The sequence below is a fragment of the Quercus robur genome, chromosome 2 (assembly GCF_932294415.1).
Source record: "Quercus robur chromosome 2, dhQueRobu3.1, whole genome shotgun sequence".
NCBI classification, from domain to species: domain Eukaryota; kingdom Viridiplantae; phylum Streptophyta; class Magnoliopsida; order Fagales; family Fagaceae; genus Quercus; species Quercus robur.
This window is the reverse complement of record NC_065535.1, coordinates 6,281,233-6,307,787: the sequence shown is the minus strand read 5'-3', so window position 1 is coordinate 6,307,787 and position 26,555 is coordinate 6,281,233. Positions and strand designations below refer to the sequence as shown.

Sequence of the window (26,555 nt, the reverse complement as noted above, 5' to 3'; positions counted from 1 at the left end):
AGCATAGAGCCAAAAACTTCCAACAATATTTGGAGTTCTTCGGCGAAAACATACAAAAATCGACGATACTTGGAGTTCTTTGGCAAAAATTTACTTGAAACCCATTAGATCGGACGAGATATGTCGAGATCTCGTCAAGATCTAGTCTAGATTCGATGAGATCTAGTAAGATCATGTTGAGATCTCGTCGTGATTTGGCTAGATCTCGACGGGTCCGGCTAAAACCAACCGGTACAACCTGAAACTCGATGCGACCCGAACTGGCCGATCCAACTAACATTCCGAGTCGATTGCGGGTTCCGTTTTCACCCACCAGATAACTTCGGGTCGAGTCCGAGTCGAGCACAAACCCGACCCAGCTCGACCCGTGGACACTCCTACACATGGCAGTACTTCACTAAAAAAAAATATTGTAATGCTGGACTTAAATATTATCCTTAAAAAAGTTCTCCTTCTCAGGCTCGTAATTTTCAAGTGTCATTAATCATCATTTGTGACCCACCAATACCAAATACTTTTTTTTTTTTTTTTTCCTTTTAACTTTAGAGTAATGTAATGCCCAGGACATAATTTTGAGTTTGGTGAGTTTTGAGTGCTAGAAATGTGTTTTCACATGGCTCACTATCACGAATCATTCACAATTTACTATGTGACAAGTTGTAATACAAAGTTATATCATAAGTTTTTTTTTTTTTTAAGAGAGTTTCAATTTATAGTATTCATTTTTGATAATAATTTTTTATTATTAAATTAAGATACCAATCAGTTTTTGTATAAATAGGGATTGAATCTCAAATTTTTTATACAATCATCAGAAACTTTACAAATTAAATTAATTGAAACCCATCAAATTCTTAAAAAGAAAAAAAAGAAAAAAAAGAAAAATGAAACCCACAGAAAGTATTAAACTTTAAGCTCAAGTGTAATTTCCATGGTATACTTTCTTCTTGTGGTGGGGAGTTTTGGACCAAAGCCGGTTGGACCATTTGTTTTCTATTTGGCAACAACATCCGAAGAAAAAGTAGGACCAAAAAGTTAAAAACCCATGTGACCACCTGCACATGGTTCAATGTATTTGTGTTTTCTCCTTTTACCTTTTCCAAAAAATTTCAAACCAATCCCACGGAAGCATTTGTTTTCGTGCTTTTTTTTTTTTTTTTTTTGACCTTTTAATTTCCTTTGGATTTTGTCTTTTCGGGTACTTCTCATTCAGTTAGTTTTTTTTTTTTCCTTTTTTTTTTTTAATTTCTTTTCATTTGTTTTGCTTTATTTTTGGTTCATCCTTTTTTTTTTTTTTTTTTTTTTCCCTCCAATTTGTGTCAAAATTGGAAGACAAGACAAGTGCGTGGTTCTGAACTTACTACAACCAATTCCCTGTTTACACACTTTTTCATGCATGATGTAATTGTAATTGTAATTGGACATGGAAGAATGGGTAAGAATTTTCCGACCTGAAAAATACGTGATCTAAACTTGATTTTTTTGACCCAAAGCAAAAACGGGTTGATTCGTGACCTGATTCATTTTTTTTACGGGTCAACATGAACCCGAAACCGAACCCGAACCATTTTTTTTAAAACTTTTTTTTGGGTAAAAAAATAGTAAAATTAAGACAATATTGGTTTAATTGTTTATTGTGACTTTTAAGGAAACAATTGATACATTTACATAACTGCATGCAAATTAATTGAAAGATAAATAGTTGAGCATTCTGTAATGAATAAAGATTTTTAGATATCAAATAGTAAAGTACATGCCAAGATAATCTGGTTACAATAGAGTTAAAAACATAGATTTAAAATTGTAGACATGTGTGAGAAATATTCACAAGTGTGAAAATAGTGAAGCCAAAGTATCAAATTAACATAAATTATGAATGCTTAGACTTATTTTTTTAACAATTTATGTCCAAAATAAACGGCTTTTCAAAATAAATTATGATATTTCCTAAAGTGTGTGTTGCTTAACAATGATATGATATTCATAAAAGAGACCATGTATAAATAAGTAAGTAATCAAACTTTAATGTATATCTCAATTAAAATAGAGTGTCAACTACAATTGATAATAGATTATAAAATTGATTTTCAAGATGGTAAATTTCTTATATGTTTTTATTTTTTATCAAATGAGTTATCCAATAAGTCATTTATAATTTTTTTTTTATATTTTGGAATGTTAATATTGTGTAGAAATAAAACTTGTGTATTTATGTTACTTATCTTTTTGTTATTTTGTTTTAGATAGCAATGTTAGGATTTGTATAATTTTAAAATTATTGAATAAGTATTAATAAGTTTAACTGAGTTCGTTCTTGATATAAGCGGTGAATTCAAAATAATGCATTTTACATCAAGTAATTTGTTACATAACTTTCCAAATGGCAAATACATGTTGTTTTCTTCATTAAAAAAAAAAAAAAATCATGCGAAAAATATGGGTCAACCCAACCCGACCCATAACTTGATTGACCTGAACTCGTTTTTAACCCGCTTAAAATGACTCGTTTTTGACTCGTAACTCGTTTGACTCGCAATTCGATTGACCCGACCCGACTCGTCCGTTTTGCCATGTCTAATTGTAATCAGTGAATTTAAGAATTGAAAAAAAAAAAACTTTTAATCTTAATTATTAAATAAAAAGTAAAACAAGTTTAGTATAATTAAAAAGTTAATTTGGTTAAAAGTTTTGTGAAAATGAATTAGAACACTATCATCAAGTGTGCTAAATGCCATCAAATATTCTAAATGTTAAAAAATTTAATATTGATAAACAGTATAATTTCATATTTGGAACCAGACATAAAATCTTATGGGTCTGTTTGGTAGTGAATTTTGAACAACAATTTTTAGTGTTTAAATAATATTATATATATTTTTACACACTTTTTTATCAATACATATTTCTAAAAAATACAAATAACTAGAACGACATTATGAAATAGGTGCTAAACATGTTTTAGTGTTTTTTTATTCCAATTTCTTTCTCCCAGGTCACATTTCAAGTCTTATCTCATTTTCTTTCTCTTTATCCCTCTCCTTGTCAATGGGGCCACAATAAATTTTTTTTTTTTTTTTTTTTTAATTTTTAATATGAATGAGGCTCGTTTTAAATTATTTTAATGTAATATAATCTTAAAATAGAAAATATGATATAAAGTCTACCTTTTTCTACCTTTTTCTTATCACCTACAACACCACAACGATTTCCTTTGATTTTTTAGAAATAAATTTAAAAAGAAAAAGAAAAATGATTAATGACTGTGTTTGATAGCCGAGAAAATCAAATAGAAAAGCCACATCCAGTGTTTGGTAGCCAGGAAAACTATAAGGAAAAACCTCATCTTCTTCGCAAAGAAACCCAGAAAAACCCTGTGGCCTTAACCCAACCACACCGGCCAAGGTCCTAACAGACTTATTCCCTCTCTTAATTTGTATATTTCTCTCTCTTCTCTACCCCTCTTCTTTCTACATCTACCCATCACTGGCAACAAGACTATCAACGCCAAAGGGGTGAGTTTGCTTCGATTCTGAAGAATTTTAGTTCGTTTCGATCATTTTTCTGCAAATTATGATGGCCCTATCGGAGAAGAAGGGGCAAAAGCAACAGTTTTCTTTGAAATAAAAAAAAAAAAAAAGTTCATTTCTAATTTTGATTCCTTTTAAGTAGAAACCAAGGATATTTTATTAAGTGCTAGTTTCAATAGCACTTATTAGTACTGCGTTTGTGTTTTCTCAGTTTTTTTTTTCCTTTTTGGCTGCAAGACCCTTTTTTCTGTGAACAGTATATTTATGTACTGTTTACGGGTCCTATAAACTCCACTTTTTACTAACTTTTTCATTAAAAATGGACCACACGATACTATTCATACATTTAAGAATTATTTTGCTACAATGTTTTCAGTTTTCCGTTTTTAATTTCAGTAAAATAAGTTCTATCCAAATAGATATTAAGGATCACCCTTTAATAGATCCATATGGCATATGCGATTCATATGGAACCTACGAGGAATAATAGTTCAGATTGTTACGCCACATATGCTAGTCATTATCATGTTAGAAAGAAAATCTAGGTGCTTTTTCTCCTTTTTCTATCTGACAGCGATAGGCTCTGGCAGAGGAGGAAAAAGATATCAGATTGATAAAAAAAAGAAAGAAAAAGAGAACGAATAATGAGAGAAAATTGTGGTTTCTTTTTTTCTTTTTTAAAAATGATTGTTTTCTTATTTAAGCAATGCATTTGCGTTGTGTGCATTAATTTCATTTTTGGTTATATTCTATTGTAATTATGATTGTCAAAATCGTGATCTAAATTGTAGGATTATATGATCCTATGATCCCACATTACCAAAACAATTACGTTTGCAAATTTTGTAGAATCACACATGTAAGAGCGCAAATTTTGTAGGATCATATGGATTTTATTGATTCTACCAAAACATAAATTTTGATTTATGCTTTTTTAAGCCCAACTAAAGCCACAAGTCCAATATATTACTAGTGGCCCACAAGTATTGAAGTCCCAAATTTACCCATACCATCTGAAAATCTAAAAAAGAAACCACATTTGAAACTTAAAAAGGTGTCGTCCGTACGTGTTGATAAATATTTTGGTACTTAGTTGCTAATTAAACATTTATTGAACTTTTTGGATATATTGTATTCAAACTTAAGCATATTTGTTTTGTTAGTATAGACGGAGAGATGCATGATATATAAATTACATTATATTGATGCAAATCTTTGTTTTTTTATGGATGGATTCATAATTTGTGATTATTCAACACACAAAGTTACTACCAATTTATTTTTTGCATTCAATATGAAAATAGGTAAGATCTTACAATTCTCGATCCCTTGTAGATTCTTGATCTTAATAACCTTGTGTAATTCATTGATGTGAGCCTTTTAAATATGGAACAAATTTGCATGTCCCTTTCAATTTCCCTGGAAAATCCTTAGTCTCTAAAAAAATAAATAAATAAAAAACTGCTACGAATCTATTAATTCTTGTTCTCTATTTTTTTTTAATTAATCATTTCTCAACTGTTGTACTTTGAGAAAGAGAAACACTTTTAATCTTTTTTTTACTAATAAAGACTTGGACAGTACAAGTATCTCTTGCTTACGGTGATACACAAGAGTAGACGCATAATCACAACCGCACTCTTGTACACACCACAGTTCTTACCTAGTCAGTAGTCACTCATACCAACTCTCATTTTATTGATTCTAGGTTCTTTATTTCCATGGCTTCACTTTCTTTATACTGCAATTTTTTTTTTTTTGGTTGAAACGATAGTATAGTGCAACTTCTACCGTGGTAGATCTTCGTTTAGAAAATTTACCCGTGAATGTGAACGTTACAATTTTTGACTTATTATTTTAGGAGTCCAGTATTTTGAAGTACTTCTTTTATTAATGCCTATACTTAATAGTACTCCTTCTACAGAAATCGGAAGCTTGCCTGGTACGGTGAATCAAGTAACGTGAACTACATTGTGCAACAGGTTCTAACAAGCAATTTGATGGAATCCTTCAAAGAGATTGGAAGGGATATAACTAGTTTTCTAAATGCCTCCATAACCGAGAAGATGGAGAGGGTTAGGGAAATCCTGAGGAAGTTTGGAATGCTAAATGACACATTGCCTTACCAACCTGAGCTCTCACGACATGCTGTAGTGGTTGCCCCACTGAGTTGCGTGTTCTTTCTCTTCTTCGACATTATGCATACTCTTAATGATGACAACAGCATTGTTTGGTGGTCTGTGCATGTCGGTTTGCTTGGATTCTTCTATTTCTTTTTACAGCCATTGATAGGGGAACCGAGCTATTCCAATCTCTCAAAGTGGTAAAAGTTATTTAAATCTGATGATAGTTCTGTTCACACTTCATTTTAATGAAAGACATGTATAAAACATACACGTACATACACTAGCAAGAGCCAGCTGCCTTTGCATTTACATTGCCCTTCTGCACGGCATTTCCTCTCTATTTGAAATGGATCCATTTTCTAAAAAAAAAAAAAAAAACTGATTCATTTTATGATTATTAAATATTATAAATTTAAAGATATATTCAGTGTCATATCATTTAAAATTTTTGATAACATGACATTTTCTACGTTGTCATTTCTAAAATAGTGATATATACAAATTTTACTACATAAAGTTACAAACTGATATATTACTATTCAGAAAAAAAAAAAAAAAACTGATATGTTACCAATTACATGAAAACAACTCATATATTTATTTATTAGTAGTTAAAATCCATTAATCCAATTAATTGACATATTAGTTTATCAATTTTATATTATAAAATTTGTAATAACTATAGCATTTTCCATTAGAAAAAAATTAAAAAATTTGACCATGAAAAAAAAATGGACTTCATCCCTTTCAGGTGAAACGGAAAATATCATGTTCTCATGTGTATGTGTAGACTGTATAGGGACATAAAGATAAACAATGGGTATTTAGTAAATTTTGGGAATTTGCTTCTGCAGGTATGTCTCCTGGCTCTTCGTTGCACTTGTGTATCATCTTCCAAGTTCTCAGTCAGTGGCAATATCAATAAAAATGAATTTGTCTTTATTTTTGACAATATTCATCTTTTCTATTGTTTGCCTTCTCGTCTTCCACTTTATCTTTATTCTGGTCGAGTACATTTTTTCATGTCAGAATCGAAAGCGGCCAGACACATGGACCATTCTCCAATTTTCTGCTGTAAGTCCTAAAATGACTTTTGGTAACTCTAGATTTGCCGAATCAGTTAACTTCTCCCTTTTCCATGTAAACTCTGAATACTTGTTCATGCTTTGAAGGTTGTCAGTATAGCCTGCTGTGTATTTCTGAGTCATTGTAGAGAAGGGCCGCTTGAACAAAGAAATTTGAAAGACAAAGTGTGTTCTTCACTTTTTTGCATGCGGGATGAAAATTGCGGGACAATATACGATCTTTATGCCAAGGTATGCCTGCAACCTATTTTAAGCAGTGTGATTTTATCCAACAAAAATTTTCAATCCAATGTTCCATACCTTCTTTTTTTTTTTTTTTTTTCAAACTTTGATTATTTTATATAAAAAGATCTGTAGCAAACTATGGTTACTAGAGGATAAAAAGGGAACACTTGAGTGAAACAGGATTTTTATTAGTTTTATCCTACCAAGAAATAGTATATTATATGATATATAAAGAATGACAGTGTACCAAAATAAGAAAGAGATTAAATACAATGAGGATATAATGTAAAAGCCTCTATTTATCATCCAATACCAGCGTGCTACATCTAATCTGTCTAACAGTCTAAGTGGTAAAAATTACTTTCAATCTTTATGATAGTTCTGTTCATACTTCATTTTTAAAGACATGTATAATACATACATATGCATGCACACGTTGGCAAGAGCCAGATGCCTTCACATTTACTTTTCCTTTCCACGTGCTCTATTTCCTCTCTTTTTGAAGTGGTCCATAAATATTAAGATATATTTAATAATAAAATACAAAGAAAGGTATTTAAATGGCAAACATTAACGAAATTTTACTAAAAACGTGTCTAAAAATCTTTAAACAACTTGCAAATGAACTTTCACTATTTTTATAAGGTTAATAGAAAATAATAAAGCATAAACAAGTGTAAAAAATTTGTGTTTAGTAATCTTTCAAATTAAAAAAGTTTAAAATAAAATCATTTTCATCATAAATTAATGAATTGAATATTCACATGTAAAAAATGTTATTTTTGAACCACTAATAAAATTATCAAATAATAATAGACTGAGAGGGGGTAATATGATAAATAGAAAAACTATAATACAAACCACTCAAAATAAATAAAATAACGAGTGTCATCAAAGATTGATACATTAAAGGAGCTTAGCTTAGAAGTTAGCATGTTAGTATGGTCTTATTAAAACCTAGGGATCTTAGATTCTATCCCTCGCCTTTACATATTTATAATTTAATTAACTCCTATTGGCCGAGTTCAGATCATACCATAGACAAAACCATAAAACCAAAGCCTTTTCAAATCTTGCTTTTCCATAATGTTTCAGATAATAGAATATCCACTTCATTCTTAAATATCATGTTCATGAAATGAGTAATAACATCAATATGCTTAAATCATATACATAAGATTTCAAAAGCTCAAGCATATATCTTTGTTTGAAACACGACTGTATACAACATCTTTAGTCAAAATATTTTAATGCGTAATAATATTTTTAAACAAACCTCATGCTTAACAAATGCCCATACCACATATCCTTCACGTAAAAGTAGAGGATGCAAGAGATTAGGATTGGAGAAGCTTGAGTGTCCACGTTCTCACCACCTAAATGAATGATCAAAGCTTATTACTTACAATTCTACCTTACCAAAAACTTACACATGAATGACAACCTAACTCTAAAAATAAAGAAAACTGTAAACCCATATCAAAGAGGTTCCCAAAACCAACATACATACATCAAACAATTTAATGAGCATAACCAAAGAGGGTCATTATAAGAAGGTACCAAAAATCTTTACGATGCGAGCATTGCTCAACAAGGGATACTGAAGTACATGTGTTTCTTTTAGGTATTAAACCATTGAATTAAGCCATAATAAATTTGCTCAAGTATTAAAACAAATATCAATGGATAGTGACATCAAATGAAAATCTAATCTAATAATCCAAAACCAAGCTTTAAGTCTCTAATTTCTTAGTATTTCATTACTCTTACAGATTCAAGTTAAATGTAAATCAGTCTGCTTGTGAACTTAATTTAACTTACTTAAAAGTCTCCAATTGGCATAAAACTTAATATGGACAATCATACATATGATTAGTTCATACTCTATAAATTTCGGTTCAGTCTCATTTCTCAATGATTAATTAAAATTTGTACAAGCCATTAAACTCAATTCCGTCAAAGAAAGATTAAGAGTCAGAATGAAAAACTCATAAAACATTCAATACTAGTCCAATTTCTTTGATACTTGATTCATTTGAAACAAATGGATGTAATATTTCATTCAATTTAAACTAGGTCTCAAAATTCAGTCTATAGAAATTAACATAATTTTTAATCACAAGCTGTACATAATCTGTATAGGAAACAACAGTGCACATTAGTCTTGTAAATTTGTAAAACATGCTCAAATGGAATTCTTTCAACATGGAAATTGGTACACACACTACACTCATCATTGAATAATACCATGTATAAGATTTACAAAATTTTAGTATATTAGACAACCAAATAGCATGCCCAATTGTGTTTAGAATCCGAAATAGAGCAAAAATATAGTTTTCCTTCAACATGCACATACTTTTCTACTCAGCCAACATGGCATACAAGTTCTCAACTAAGAGAAACAACTTTTAAACAATTTACTTAACCAAAGAAATAAAAATAAAAACGTGCAAACTTAATACACTATGCTGAGATACAAGAAGATCATGCAAACTTTCAGATTTGTGTCTTACCTATTGAATTTGAATGGTTGGTATGCTTGGTTCTTGAGAAAGAGTGAAAGTGTGAGAGAAAGACTAAGAGGAGGTTTAGAATACTGAAAATTTCTGTAGGAATTGCTGAACATAGGATTAATTAGGTGGTGTGGGAGTAATGTGGAGAAGTCATGCAACTAGCAGCAAAGAGAAGATGAATCATGTTTTGAAGTAGATGTCTCATACTTCCTTCCTAAGTTGATGTGTCATGCTTCATATGTAAGTAGGCGTGTCATGCTTTCATATTTACGTAGGCGTGTCGTGCTTCATGCCAAGTAGGTGAGTCATGCTTCCATGCTTTTCAGTAAAATACATAAGCCAAAATGGTACAATAGTACTGTTTACCGAAATATATATCAGTCTACTACTGTTTTGGAAATATGTAGGGATCTACCACTTTTTGGGTACTCGAGTTTGGGGAACTTGAGTTCTATGGAAAAACTTTGAAAATTTTTAATGGTACTCGAGTTCCATCAAAAATTTTTCCGGCAAATTTGAAATCTATTTATTCAAAGAACTCGAGTTTATGGAACTTAAGTTACACAGCAAACTTGAGTTTTACAAACTTGAGTTTCAAAAAGGGGGTACATTACTAAATATTTCACAAATAGTGGTATATTGCAAAATATTTTGCAAAAAGGTGGTATTTGGCCATTTTGGCCAAAATACATATGCACCCTAATAGTTCTTGTAAATTTTCTATAAGACCCACAAACATTCTTGCGATAAGACTAAAGACTTAATTTGTTTTTGAATGCTTGAAAAGTTGCTAAAATTAGTTAAGAGGCATATTCAAAATTCGAGTTGTGTAGGTTTTCTCTTGGCCAATACAAGAAGAAATATAAACAAATATGGCAAGAATGACATTAGTATGAAGATCTTAGACAATACGATGCGTGCCTTAGTATGAAGATTTAGGTATGGGATATCACATGTGGCTTCCTTCACATTGTCATTTTTAAAAGAGTTATGCTAGAGATAAATTACAAATTTTATTACGAATTGAAATGTTACTAATCATGTAAAAACAATCCAAACATTTATTTATTAGATGGTTGAAGTCTACTAATCACTTTCACTATCACATTAGTTTGTAAGTTTTATATGGTAAGTTTTGTAGTTGTAGCATTTTCTATTTTATAAAAAAAAAAATAAATTTTTACTTTTTATCGCTTCCAACAAGTGTAATGGAAAGAATCATGATCTGATATCTATGGATATATAAAAAGTGACATAGAGAAAGATACTTGGAATCAGTAATTTTTGGGAATTTACCTTTGCAAGTTTGTATCTAGGCTTTTTGTGGCACTTGTGTATCATTCATCCAGTTCTTAGTTATGCTCTGTTTATTTCACTGGAAAACTATCTATATAGATAGTTTTCCACATTTTTCAGTGTTTGGTAGCACAAAAAAAAATTAGTCAACAAAAAACTATCTTTAATCAATGGAAAACCCTAAGAAAAATAAGGCTTATTTGTTTTCCAATTTTTTTTTTTTTTTTGAAAACAATCTCTCTCTCTCACGCATCATATCTCCTATAAATATTATCTTTTTCTTTACCCTCTGTAGCCGCTGGAAACAACTTATTTTGACGTTTGCCCTGTCTCAATGTCTCCCGGTAAGCTCTCAATTTTCTCCCTTTTCTTTGCTTTTTCTCTCATCTCATATTCTCATTGTCTCTCCTCTTTTCACAGATCTCTTTCTATTGGTCTCTCAAGGTCAACTACTCTTCTGTGCATTGGTAATATTTCATTCTTTTCTACAAAAACCCCAATTTTATAGTTTGCTTCTTGTGTCGCTAACGATATATCTAGTAATTTCATGTTTTTATAAGTTTCTTGATTTCAATTATAGTATTCCCATGTTCAACGTTTTTTAGTATTAAATTTTATAACCTTAGGCATTTGTTGTGGGCAAGGGGTATTTTGAGTTGAAAATTTGTATGAGAACAAATAGACTACAGTTTAGGTGTTTTATATGGTTTATGATGTTTGTATCTGATGATTGTGATAGTCAAGCATGTGGGCATGCTTAGACATCCATAATTCTAATTAATCAACTCAGTAGATATTTTTTTAACATTATGAAAAAAGTTTGCTATTGAAGATTGTGCTGGATTTTGAGTTTGAATTTATGTACCATCTTACACGCTTATGGGCAAACTTTTGCTTTGATCTAGTGATTATTGTTATTTACTTGGTACAGCAAGATACATTTTTTCTGCATACCGAATTCATGATTGGTTTACGAGTTATTATTTGTAATAAAAATATAGAGAATTTTTTTGTGCATTCTGTTTTCCATGATACAATTTGTTGTTCTGCCTACTCTATTCACAATTTAGTCTCCTAAGATTTGCATGGCTGGTTCTTGTTCGTGGGTGTTTCAGTATACTTGATTTTATTCTTCTCGGTTTGATGGATTCCTGTTTGGACTACTGCAGAATTTTGAGCTTGCTTTTATTTTTTATAACTGTGAATGCTTTCTTTAAGTACACATTTAATGTTAGAAATCAACACTAACTCTGTTGTCTCTAGAAACTTCTAGAAATTTCTAGAGTTCCACTCAATTTGCTTCTCTCCGGAATTCTCTAGAAACTTCTAGAAACTCCTAGAACATCTCACACATTCTCTAGAACCTTCTCTTGCATTCCGGGTTTCTCTAGAGACTTCTATGTAGAAGTGAAACTCAACCACATGTTTATAGAATAGTCTACAAGGTTGGAGAATGGCATTCATTTAATGCCAATAGAAAGGAAGTTGCTAGAAGCTTCAAGTTGGTTTCCTAACCAACTTACACCTAGTATAAATAGATGTGGTGGTATGTGAAGAAGAGTGTGAGACTAGTGTGTGAGATTAGTGAGATGTGTGAGAGACTTGTGAAGAGTGTGAAGTCAAGAAATAAGTAAGAGCTATTGTGTAGTGTCAATACATAGGTGTCTAGAGAGTTGGTGTGTGTGTCTTGTAAAAGCATTAGTGCTTGTAAAGTATTGCAATTCAAAGAGTCAAGTTTTAATAAAAGCTCTTTGTTCAATCATTTATTCAATAATCTAGTGTAAGAGCTTCCGCTAACTCAACATTTAATTCATACTCATCATTTTTTTTTTTTGGAAATATAGATGGATAACCCATCACTTCCTACTGCCATAATGGGGGCAGCTACATTTGTTATTGCTTTGGGTGTTGTTCTTTTGAAAGGACTAAGATCTAGGAGAGTTTTGCCTAGAGAACCTCATGTCAATTGAGAGTATGAAAGAGAGACATATATGAATGATATTCTTTGTAGAGGTGATACGCATTGTCTCCATAATATAAGAATGAGACCTATTGCTTTTTATGCGCTATGTAAAATTTTAAGCGAGAATAATCTATTTCAAGAGACCATTCATATGTCCATTAAAGAACAAGTGTTAATTTTTTTACACACTATTGGGCATGATGTGAGGTTTCAAGTTGTTGGTGGGAGGTTTTATAGATCAGTTGAGACAGTGCACCGATACTTTAGACATGTCCTTAGAGCAGTTTTGCAATTATACAAACACATGATTAGAGATTCATTTTCATAGATATTGCCACTAACTGAGAACTAGACAATATCTATGAAAATGAATCTGTCTTTATTTTTTACTAAGTGTGCTCATCTTTTAGCTTACTCCTGTGGAGTAAGCGGGTTGCTATCATAGTTATCAAAACTGTCTTAAGGAATGATCCGGTTGAAAGATTGGTTCACTGATTCAACCAGTAGTTTAATGGTTGGACCGTAAGTTTATTAATAATTAATTAAGTATATATAATTATAAAAATTAACTAAAATAAAGTAAAATTAACTAATAAAAATTTTAGTTTCATTGTTAAATCCAAGAACCAAAATAGATAATTAAAAAAAATATCATCGTTTAGTAGGAAATGCAGTGATAATTCACTTCTACACGTGTTAAAGGCTAAGCTAATTGTTAGGTTTGAGTAAGAGACCAAAAACACCCAAAAAGGTCAAAAAGTGACATTATTTGTATCAAAATTGTGATAGCTAGCTTTTGTCATTAAATTGATTTTCTATTCCAAGTTGAGGTCTTTTAATCAACCACAGTTTAAACAATTTATAACTTGGTTTTTATGGTTTTCGGTGGGTTGATACGGTAGACTTCTTAAAATGGTACAAAACTGCATATCATTCCATCTAATGTCATGGAACACGGTTATTTTGGTTTAACCAGTGGTTCGGTACAAAATTAATAACACTACTTACTATTATTATTTGGTTTATTTGTTTTTAGAGAATTATTATCGGTTTTTTAATGCTGGATAAATGTTGTTATTATCACAAGGTATGGTTGTAATCACCAAATTCCATTTTGTTTTCCATCTATCACCATTAGGTATGTATTTGATTTTTTATTCTATATTGTTGAGTATACATGTGTGAATGAAATTCTAAATTGAATAATAGTTAAAAAAAAGTGAATTGTAAATGTAAGGGCACGATTTGCTCTCAAAGCTCAAATGGATGATCAATGGCCCAAAGAGTCCAAAACAATGAATTTGTTAGAGATTGGGCTTGAAGATGAACTTTCAATGAGTTAAGTGGATAGTAGTCATAGTAGGTTAGTTGTTGTTGGAAAGAATAAAACAAATAGTTTTGAGCAAGAAAAGTTCTCCTCGGATAAGTCCGATGATGGTTTGTTCTTATATATTTCTTTCAGACTTATACAAAATTATAGTTCTTGGGTATACAGTGATTTCCCTTTGATTTTCTGATGATCCCTTTGTAATGGGATTTTTCTCCTTTATATTCTCCTTCCTTCTTTCATTTCAGCCTTCCACGTGTAGATCAGATTGCTAGCTTTGATAATTGTCTTATTAGCACCTTCTTGAAGTCTTTGGGGGTAGTTGTAAGGCTGAAAATTACTATTCAGGTATCACCTCTACATTAATGCAGTCAGGGGGTTAGATGTAGAGCATTCAATGCGGTGATAACAACTTTCTTCTCAAATATTTCCCAACTTTCTTTTGTCTTATCTCTTTCTGATGGTTATCCTTACTAGCATGATTGCTTGTTGCCTTGTTCTTGACGAAGGATTGGACCTTTGACTTCTACTCTGTTTTGTTGAGGAGGTACTTCTCCTCGGACAACGTTTCCAGCTCCTTATGACCAGACTTCCTCCATGGCCCATTAACCTGTATACCTTCATTAGTATTTACCTATTCTCGGACTATCTGATATCCTTGAGCATGGCCCATGGCCCAATACCTATATTTGGGCCCTCATCCCTACAGTAAATATTAAATTGTTAGGCCTAAATTTATAGGCTTAAGTTTTTGGGTTAAATAGTGTCATTATATGTTTGTTTATTTATTTTATATTTCTCATTTAGAATCTCCCCAAGTGTTAACTGCCAATATACACGAATACAAATCCTTAGGTCATACTTTTTCGTATTCTGTTTTTTATCCCACCTATTATAATAAAGAATGACAATAAACCAAAATAGAAATTTATGTTTTTTTATGAGAAAATAAAAGATTAATATATTTGGATGAAAATTTAGCTCACATGCATTGCCATGTCATCTTCTTTTTCCTATACATATTCCTTTTTTTTTTTTCCCTTTTCTCAGGCTGCGAGTTCATCAGACGAAATCTCTCTCATCTACTCGTGTTGGGTAACGTTTGTAGGCCTGTACATTGCCAATTATGTAGCAGAGAGGTCATCAGAGTGAGTGCCAATGTACCATGCTTGATTTTAGAACGTGCAAAGCTTTTTTTTTTTTTTAATTTAAAATTTATTTTTATAGTTGACATTAATTAGGATGTAAGAGATGAGCTGCACTGAGTGCTTCTTGCGTTCTATGGTCAGGTCAGGAGAAAAAGACAAGAAGAATAAGCAAACGAAGCCTGATTTTCTAGATATGGTTCCCTGGTATTCAGGGTATATTTCTGTCATCTCCTTATTTATTTATTTAATTATTATCATTATTATTTAATTTTAAGTTTTTTGCTCTTACAAACACCCCCTTAAGTTCTTTGTTCTCTGGTTGTGGCTGTGGTGCAGTACATCAGCTGAACTATGCAAGACTGTTTTTGACCTCGTAATATCAGCAAAAGTCTTCCTAAGTCGCTTTGACCTGCGTATGTATCAGGTATAAGTGTATAACTAACTTTAACCTCCGTTTGTTTTGAGGTAAATGATTTATTTTCTCTTGTTTGATTGAGACTTTAGAAATTTTGAATGTTTGATCACACTAAAAGTTTTTATGCTAAAATTGACAAAACTCAAATAGACAAATAGACAATGGTGGTAGTAATAGTACCGATGATGGCCGATGGGGGACGTAAATGGAATGTAGAGTTATTTAGTAAATTCAAGTTTAGAAAGTAAACAATGTTATTTCTTTGAATACTTCACGTTTGTTGCATGTGACAATACAGTAGTGAACGATCCTGGTGGCCATTTATTTTTATTTTTATTTTTTTAATTTTAAATAATTCAATAATTGGGAAAAAATGGATTTGAACATTAAATGTTTCACTTAAGAACAGTAGGAGTTATTAATCAATTGTGTTACAAGGTTCTTGATAGCCCCTTATTTTTAATCCACATGTACTGTTAACATGTAATATTTAAGTTACATCGACTTTATAAAAAATTATAAATGTGCCTAATCACATGACATATTATTATATATCCGGTTAGTGTGCATAACAAATTCGATCATTTTATAAATTTTAAGGATTGGATTGCCATTTTGAAACTCCAAGAAGCAAACTAAAAAATTGGACAAGTTTAAGAACCAAAAATGCTATTTGTATAGGAGGGGCTATTTCATGAAGAAATTTATTTACAAATCTAAGATATATGTGATACCACATCATTTAAAATCTTCTCTTTTATCTTACACGTGCAAATAGGCTACTTTTTATTTATTTATTTATTTTGTAGGGAAAATGAAAAAAAAAAAAAAAATTTGGATATGGATCTTACTAATGATTTCTTTCATAACTTCCCCTTTATTCCATCTTCACTCATCACTCATCAGACAGTAAGGAAGCCAAATCCGGAAGAGGAGACTCAAAGGGACTATTTACATGATTTTAATGAAAAAGAAGAACTATGGTTCGACTTCATGGCAGATACTGGTGACGGTGGGAACTCAACTTATACTGTGGCACGGCTACTTGCTCAACTCAAAATTAAAATTGATTCATCCCAAAAAGAAAAATACAAAATCGAATCAGATACCTTAAAACGCGGAGACTTCCTCCTCATTGGGGGGGATCTTGCGTAAGTTGACAATACCTTTTTATGATTATAATTTGATAATTTAACACATTTTAACTGGTTTTGAGCTTACTTTCATATATATATATATATATAAATAAAGGTTTCGATCTTACTTAAAGACTGAATACTCATTGGGAGTGGGTGAAAATTGACAATTTTATTCATAATAAAAATTCTTATTAACAATTCTACATCTTATTGTTGACAAGTTGTGGGTTCCAGTTAGCTCAACTAGTAAAATTCCTTGTTGGCAAATAAGAAATTTGTAGCTCAATCCCTATCTACATTAAAAACTCAATTGATATCTTAGTTTGATGATAAAGACAATTATCAGGAATGAATGTCATAAGTTAAAACTGTCTCCAAAAAAAAAAAAAAAAAAAAAAATTAATTGTTGACTAGGCCGAAATTGTCTTTCAGTAGTTGGCCTTTTCTTGATGGTCAAGCTAGGTGATAAACCTTTGTCTACTGATGCTCTAAAATAAGTTTCCACTAATTGGGCATTGATTAACTTCTGAAATCTCCTGATTGGTAAGAGCGACTGCCTCTACCACACTCTTCACCCCTTTGCAAACTTAAAAATCTATCAAGGCTTTTTTTAACTTGGTTTTTGGATCTTTCATGCATTGCTTGTGCATGATTTTAGTTGAAACCTTAGAACATTTTCATTGCATCCAGTTGTGTACGTGGGACGGGTTGTTAAGGGTGTTTTTTGATAGGTATTGTCAAACAACATACCTAAGTCACTACAAATGGTGCCATTATTTGTTAAGGTTTTATTCGGGTTTCTATTTGTCCTAGTTTTTTGTTCAGTGGTACAGCATTTGCTATAAAATTCTCCTTTTATAGCATTACTACTCTATGTATACATACATGCATATAGGGGCATAGTCAGAAATTTTTGTTCAGAGGGCCAAAACTAAATGATCATACTGATTCAGAAGATCTATGTATGAATGTCTAACGCACTCATCACTACATTAATGAATTTTCAAACATCAATTTCATGATTCGTGTCTCCAAATGTCAAACAAAAAAACAAATTTGTTAGTTTTGGCATGTGTATGAGATTTTTCAAATAAGATTTTTGGTACCATAAATTGGACTACGAAACTTTATGTTGTAATCTTGTACTAGTTACGTTTATCATATATACCCAATCCAACTTGTATTTCAGTTCTTTGACTGGAAGTAGTTTTTTTTTTTTTTTTTTTTTAAGAAGACTTTGAGTAGAAGCTAATATGAAATTTTAGATAAAAATAATGAATAAAGTCTATCAATTGGTTTATTAAATTAAAGGGAAAAAAATCATAAACTATAAGATAAATAAATAAAATTTGAAGAAAAATAGAATTTGAGAAGGATAATAAAAATTCTGTACCTCTCAAGATTTTAAAACTATTTCCCCTTAGTTTCAAATAAGAAAGCTCTCTATTCAAAAGAAAAGAAAAGTAAGAGGAGCTGAATGAGAATATAGTATGTGAGAGACTTAGAGCATAGGATGGGTGAGTCGACAAATTGAGTAGAATTTATTGTGAGACCGTGAGAAAACTTGATTGGACATTGAATTGGGTGGCTAGTAAGCAGAATATGAAAAATGCAAATTGAAAAGGTAAAAGGAAGCTAGTAGTAAAAATTTCTCAATAAAAGTTTGGCCTTTGTTTATGAATAAAAGTTTTCAATTTTTTTTTTAAATTTAAAATTTTTTTTTTTTAAAGGAAGCTAGCAATAAAAGTTAATTAAATGGTAGGCTTGTGGCTAACATTTATGGGGACTAGATCGAGAAAGGCTAAGTAATTAAGCAAATTGAAAAGAACATGAACACGTAGGGGGTCAATCAATTGCCTTGGAGGGGGTCAACTCTTCAATAAATGCATTGGAGTCTTAAGTCTTTAACTTTTATGGTTTTACCTACTACAATTTTTTTTTTTTTTTTTACTCATGTTACTGTGAATGTGGCTCCGCCCCTGCATGCATGAGAAAAATGTATCCAAGTTTCTCAAAAAAATGCAAGAGAAAAATGTTTATATATTATGTTTGACAATATGTTGTTTAAATTTTGAAACCTTTGCTTTTATTGTAGGTATCCTAATCCCTCAGAGTTTACATATGAAAGGCGCTTGTTTCGTCCTTTCGAGTTTGCTCTTCAACCACCCTGTCATGAAAAAGAAAGTATGATTCCAGGGGTGTCAGATCCGCAACAAGGGAAGAAAAACAGAAGGAAATACCAAAAACAATCGATGCCAGGGCCCCAATGTTTTGTTATCCCCGGAAACCATGGTTGGTCTTAGTTTTTACATTTATGTTCTGTTTATGTTGAAGTAAAATATTTTCAAACATAATATTTTTTTAAATGTAAAATTTTCAACTTAACCACGAAAACTGGTGGCTCAACCACAAAAACTGTTGGCTCAGCCACGAAAGCCATTGGTACTGAAGGTTTGGTGATTGGACCACCAAAACCGACAACTGGAGTGGTGGCTTTGGTGACTGGTCAGCCAGAATGGCATTTTTGGCTACTAAACCGACAACCTAGCCACCAAATGAGGGGAAGGGGAGTCATTGTGTGTTTTTATAAAATGTTTTAACAAGTTTTTAAAAGTAAAATATTTTACTACTTTTTATAATGAATTTTACGGTTAACGGAAAATATTTTACAAGTTTGACTATATTTTACATGCAAACAAATATCTGAAAATAAGAAAACATTTTATGAAAAATATTTTACTTTTAAACAAATGGAGTGTTAAACTCATCTTAATTAGATTGTTTTAACTCAAAAAAAGTAAATTTTATTTGTGTATATAGTCTAGATAACCCTCTCACATAGGATGGGCCTCATAAGTGTGGGACCAACTCCATGTTAGATAGATGTTATAAATATGGGTTACCACGAACTTAAAAGGAGGAGGTAATAAGTTGCGTAGTGAGTGTGTATAAGAGCATTCACATTAGTCTGTGTATAATATAAAAATGTGTAGAATTTATATAGTTTTACCTAAAAATTAATGATCTACATCTTTCCATGTATAATGTGTAAATTTAAAAGTTTGCCACAGTAACCATGTAAATTTAAACTAACATTATTTATTTTGCATCTAGTTATTTATTCTTTTTTTTTTTTTATGTATCTTGAGGATGAAGAAAGAGAGTAGATGGAAGAAAACCAATTAAAAAAAATCAAGAAAAATTAATATTTTAATGAAATGTAATGTGAAATAGGTAATTTGATGGAGGTATTTTGAAAAGTAAGTATGTAAAATAGAAAAATAAGTTCTTATACTAAAACAGATAAGAATTTTTCCATGAGCTGATGCAAATGCTCTGAAGGAAAAAAGTAAGATCTAATATTAATTTTTTTTTAAATGCTTTCTAATCGATGTGTTACTAGTCATCAAAAGGTAATTCAATATTTGTTATTATGTTGTTGAAGTGGCATCAATTACATTCATTGTCACGTCAATTTGTAGGCATTTTATAGTAAAATTTATAGTACCTTTAGTATTTTACAATAAATAAATATTGATGCTAGAGATTTTATACAATATATAATATTTTGAAGTAAATTAAACATCTTTCCATAAATAAATGTATGTATTAATTTTTTTTATTATTTAATCATGTTAACAAGTTCTATAAGAGAATAGGTTATGAAATAATAATTATAAAGTTAAGAGCTTCAATGCATTTTTAAAAATTAAAAAAAAAAGTCTTTTTTAGTCCAAAAAATATACTGGTATATAATTTATTGATTTGCATGCATATTGTAGTTATTTTTGTTTTTCTTGATCTTTGTACACAGTTTGAATTTATTTTTTAAACATTATATAAATACATCAATTAATAAATATTAAATGTACCCTAATTTATGCTTCATTAACAAAAGTCTCACTTCTTTGTAATTTATAATATATACATCAGTTTTTAAGAATAATGTAGTAAAATAATTTTTAGTATTTCCTATATTAGTAATTAATTTATCGCTTGTTTTCTTGGAAGACCATTCTTCATACTTCTTTAAAAACTCTTTAAAGTTTGTTTGCATTTAGATTGTCATTGTGGTAATATTTTGTTTTGGCTTGACAGATTGGTTTGATGGACTTCATACCTTTACGAGATATATATGTCATGGGAGCTGGTTGGGAGGGTAGTTCATGCCTCAAAAGACAAGTTATTTCGCCTTGCAACTTCCCATGGGATGGTGGATATTCGGTCTTGATCTTGCACTCCATAGTGATATCGATGTCTACCAATTTGAATTCTTCTCCAAACTAGCTAAGAAAAAGGTATCTTTCCTATATTTGTATTTTCATTGTTTTGACTTTCAATATGTTTATCAAAGCATTAAATCAAATTAATTATGTTTGTTTCTGCGGAATTTTTTTATTTTTTATTTTTATAAAATACTATTTTGGTCCCTAAATTTTACCCAAAGTTTTTTTTTTTTTTTAGAGACAAAATAGGGATGAAAAAAAAAATTCAATAGTTTAGGAACGAAAAATAACCATTTGGTAAAATTTAAGGATAGAAAGTGTGGGGACATTAGAAGGCTTTTGTCCGCTTTGGGGAGTCAGTCCCTTACGGTTTTGTCCTCATCTCCGAGTGTGGAACCTCAAGATTTTTGCCTTTGTGGTGATTGACACCTAGGCTCACCCGAATCCCACATCGGTTAGAGAACCCTCCCACTCAAGGTTTATAAGCTTCTGGAGCAACCAAGAGTGTATCACTACATTAAGGCTCACAAATAGATCCACACACAAAAAAAAAAAAAAAAACATGAATATTTCTTGGTGTAATACCCAAGGGGCATAAGGCGGCCATAACTGATTCCTCGGTGAAGTGTTCTTCAATGTGATTCTTCAATTTTTATCTAAACACTGAAAACTAATAACTAGTTATAAGTTTTCCTGTATTTGAGTACTGAAATAGATGAATCAAAAATGTGTTTTAACTTGGATTTGTCAGCACTTACAAAACTTTACCCTAACATTTTTTTTTTTTTTTAAAATAGTCATTTCTCTTCAAAACAAATGGATCACATGATTCGCTCATTTATTTATAGCATGAAGTGTATATGACTAGAACAAATTTTGATTACAAACTTAGATGTAGTTTATTGGAAGATAATATGTGTCCTTGTAATGTGCATTGCACATGACTTAATAATCAAAACTTGTTTTTTTTCTTTTTTGAGAAGAATACTAATCCACACTTAAGTAATTTTATACAATTGGTGATTTGTGTAATTGTACATGTCATATTTCTATTATTGAGTTTGTAGCCAAACTTTATCTATATGGTCATATGTAGCATGAATTGTATGGCAAATTCTCCTTTTGATAAGTTTAGAAAGAAGAAAAAACTGCCATGTATTATAGTACAGTTGTTTGACTTGTTTTAGTGGCTCATTTCTTTTACATGCTACTTTTTCTGAGTAATTATAACTGTTATATTAATTGATTGGATTTATCATTTCTTAACAATGTAAAATTTTGAAATAATCAATAATAATCATGATATCACAACCTAAATTGTAACACAGAAACTTGTCCCTTGTTTTTTCCCCCTAAAACTTTATATTATTTGACTCTACTTTTCTTGTCTGACTGTGTAAGGTTGGAGAGAAAAACTCTGTGATCATAATGACACACCAACCAGATTGGCTTGTTGATTGGTATGAGAATAGCGATTCTAAAAATAATGGCTCAGACTATCAATCAAAAGGAAAATATGTCTCATGCCTTATTTATGACATTTTAAAAGAAAGGTGTAAACTTCGAATTGCTGGTGACATACATCACTATATGCGCCACTCAATTGTTAGATCGAAAGAGTCAAATTCAGTTTATCCCCAACATCTGCTAGTAAATGGTTGTGGTGGAGCATTTACACATCCCACCCATGTGTTTCGTGATTTTATCGAATCTCGTGGAGTTTTCTATAAGTGCAAAGCCGCTTATCCTTCTTTTAAGACGTCAGCATGGGTAATTAATTGTGACTCTGTTGTTTCATTTCCTATTATTTACCAACTTCACATATTGTATCATTTTCTTCTGCTTCCTGTTTAAATAATACATCTTATTTGCTTTTAATTTGCAGCTTGCATCAAGAAATATCTGGAATTTCCGAAAGGAAAATTGGCGATTTGATATTGTTGGTGGCATCATATACTTTATGTTGGTCTATTCTCTGTTCCCACAGGTGAATTTGTGTTCTTCTAGTGATTTTTCCAATTTATAGTAGTTATTGTGACAATTATGATGTCTTTCTTCTTTCTTCCTGTCTTGAATTGAAATATCTTAAACAGGCCTATCAATTTGATTTTTTCTCTCTCTTTTCATGTTCCTTTCTAGTGTAAGCTTGACCACATTTTTGAAGTAGATTCAATTTCCGGTTTCTTGAGGGCTTTCTTCGGCACAGTTTGGAATGCTTTTATGTACGTGGTGGACTACTCTTATGTGTCTCTAATAGCTACTTTGCTATTTCTAATTGTGGCGGTTGCATTTGCACCTTCCAAACTGTCATTGAAGAAAAGGATAATGATTGGAATTCTTCATGTTTTTGCACATCTGGCCGTAGCTCTAATTCTTATGTTGGTGTTGGAAGTGGGTATTGAGACGTTTGTCAGGTTTGAACTAGTATCAAGTTCAGGTCAGTTTTCCCTTTCGGTTATGCGTGGCATCCCATTAATGTTTTCCCTTTCTGTTTTTCATTCACATACTTCATAACATATAAAGAGATGTAAGCAACTCTTCAATGAACAGCATATATAAACAATAGAGTATGATGGCAGAATGCCAATGGATTCACAGTTCAGTGCACCTACGTACCTGCCCTTAAACTTGTTACTAGGTCAATGAGTAATATTACGTCCACAACATTTTTATAATAAATAACCTTTAAGTATCAAGTTGTTATTTGTTATAATCTATGCTCACCATGTAGGATTATATCTCCTTAAAGAGAATTTTATGTGGCCCACATTTGAGTGAAGATGAAACTCATGTCTTAAGTTTCTTATTTCATGTCTTAAGTTTCCTATTTGTGAAAGTTACATGTTAAATGTAACATCCTTTAGTAACTCTCAAATGGTGTAACCCATTTGGTTAATAAACACCATGAAGTTACAACTTTTAAGCTCCTTGATGGAAGGAGAGTTATGGAAATCTTCATTTAAAAGGGTCCCTAGTTTAGCCTATATATATGGTCTGTCTCCATCAAAAGGAAATATGTAAGGTGAAGGTCATAGACTAGAAAACCCTTTTATATACACTATTATTATATAGTGAGTCTTCTTTTTCTCTAAACACTTAAACAACTATGGCTGAAGGTATGTCTATGTTATTTTGTTTCCGCTGCACTCTGAATTTTGTCTTACATTTGGTATCAGAGCCATCCTTCATGCTATGTTGTTTAGTGATTTTAGTTTGAGAAATTTCTATTATTTCCAATCATGGTATATTTTTGTACCATCTATGGTTAAAGTTTGTATGCACTAATTTAATTTTGGGATGAAATTTAAGTTGTGCTGGATGCAAATATAGAGCACGTGTACTCTAAATTCTAGAGAATAAGTTTTGTTTTGCATCTTTATTGGTATATGTGTAACAAATTACCATTGAGTTTTGAGATTGGAAGTATTAATTTGGAATCCATGTGATTATTATCTATATAGAACTAGACATGTTCAATGGTAGTTACGTTGTATGTATTTGTTTTTCATTACATGTGCGACTCAAGGATTTTGTTTTCTCTAATCTTAAATTGTCCACATATAGTATTTTACAATATGCCAATGTGGACTAGTGGGTAATTTGACTAAAATACATGCCATGGCACTTAAAGTGTTCATAAATTTGATTTTGATTTTGATATTCATCAAGTGCTCATTCAAGTATTTATGTTTGTTTCCTAGATAGAAAATCTTAATTATTTGGAAAATAATTAGTAACAGTATGGTGGTTCATATGACAAACATGCCTCAATAATTTGTACAATTTTCAATTGTAAATTGCTTTAGAGACAATTTTTGTGGATCAATATATATATTTGGCATGATAAAACAAATGATCCTTATATTTTGGAAACCATAACCTTTTACTATAAATTATGGGGATAAATGTGTTGCATGTAAGTTTGAAATTATTTCATAAAGTTTATTGTTACACTTACATATGAGATTTGGATCATTCAAGTGAGTAATTTATTTAAGTGCATTTTAGGTTTCTTTGCACTTATCATGTATTTAAGTATTATTTCATGTCATTTTGGAGTGCATACTGTCATGATCAATATTAGGATTGGTTGATCTTTATGATGCTACTTGAAGTGGTGAATATCAAAATGACATGGGAGTGGCCATAGCATCCTAAGCCATGATGATAATCACATCAAGAAATTTTTACAAGACTTCATTAGGTACAAAGGCATCTAAGTGGCAATTAATTCATGAAGATAATGACTTGGCCCCATAGGGAGGTTATTATTTTTATGATTTAATTGGAATAAAATGGTGAATGTAGCATTAAGATGAGATTTTTCCTAGGCCCATAGGTATGGAAAATTTGATTCTTAGTGTTTATATTTACTAGTTTTATGAATAAAGTTTTATAGTAAATTCATGCATGATGCGCCTCTACCCATAGGAAGGTTGAATTTACTACTAAATTGGCATTGGTTAATTTAGAATTAAAGTTTAAGTTTCATAGCATTAAAGTTTATATTCTTTGGGTTTGTGGATCTATGTTTTGGTACTCACGTGGATGAATCACCCATCTTATTGAATAAAATATGTCAAATGAGAAATTAAGTACAAGGGTGGGAGTGATCTAATTGCTCAAGAGTAAAAACTTGAGAATTTATTCCTTTAAGGTAAAGGTTTTGTGAAAGTTATTTATATTAGTTTACAAGATCCATTAAGGTTTGACTCCCAATAAAAGTTTTATATTGCAAAATTTAGGCATATAAGCATCCTACTAATGGTATATAAAGGTACACCAACTTTGTTGTGCCATTTGGTTTTATTGGGCACATTGTTAATTAGTGTATATACCTTAAGATTAGTGGGAGTAAATGCATTGTTTTTACGCCTAAATATGTGACATACTACTTGGAAGTAGTGATTTTATTTTGTCATGTAAGATATCCTACATGCTATGAAGTTATAAGACATGCATTATGGATAGGTCTTAAGGTTGTCGATTTTATGATGAGACCTTTAAAGATTTTTTCAAAGATAACTTGGCTATAATTTTCTTCTCTAAGGACAATGAATGTGAAAGCCGAAATAAACATATCGACATAAAGTAACTCAATCTAAGAGAGAGTTTTAAGCAATTGAAAGTGTCCATTGTGTGATTACCAAAAAAAAAAAAAAAAAAAAAAAAGAAAAAAAAAAAGAAAGTGTCCACTGTGTTAAAATTATTGAGCTAATATTTGTTAATTTCATAACTAAAGGTTTGCCGGCAAAACAGTATAAAAGTCTTTTGGACATAAGGAACCTGTTAGCTCATTTAGTGTTTATTTTCTCTCTAATTATTCTATGTTTTGGACACATATTTGGTTATTTTTGGAGAAGAAAATATATGATTTTTATTTTGTGCACATAAAGTATATATATATATATATATAAAGTTTATTTAATCCATGGGGATAAATAAAGAACAATATCCGTGGGGATGTTTAGAGGAGGATCCGAATGGCTAATAGGTAGTCCATTCATAAAGAATTAATGGCCCATAAAGTACTCACGTAAATATTACCATACATTGTAATAC

General features: G+C 30.9%; 1 pseudogene; it reads left to right on the top strand.

Annotated features, from left to right (window-relative positions):
• LOC126711800 (uncharacterized) overlaps positions 1-26,555 on the top strand; it is a 32,532-nt pseudogene that overhangs the window by 2,900 nt on the left and 3,077 nt on the right.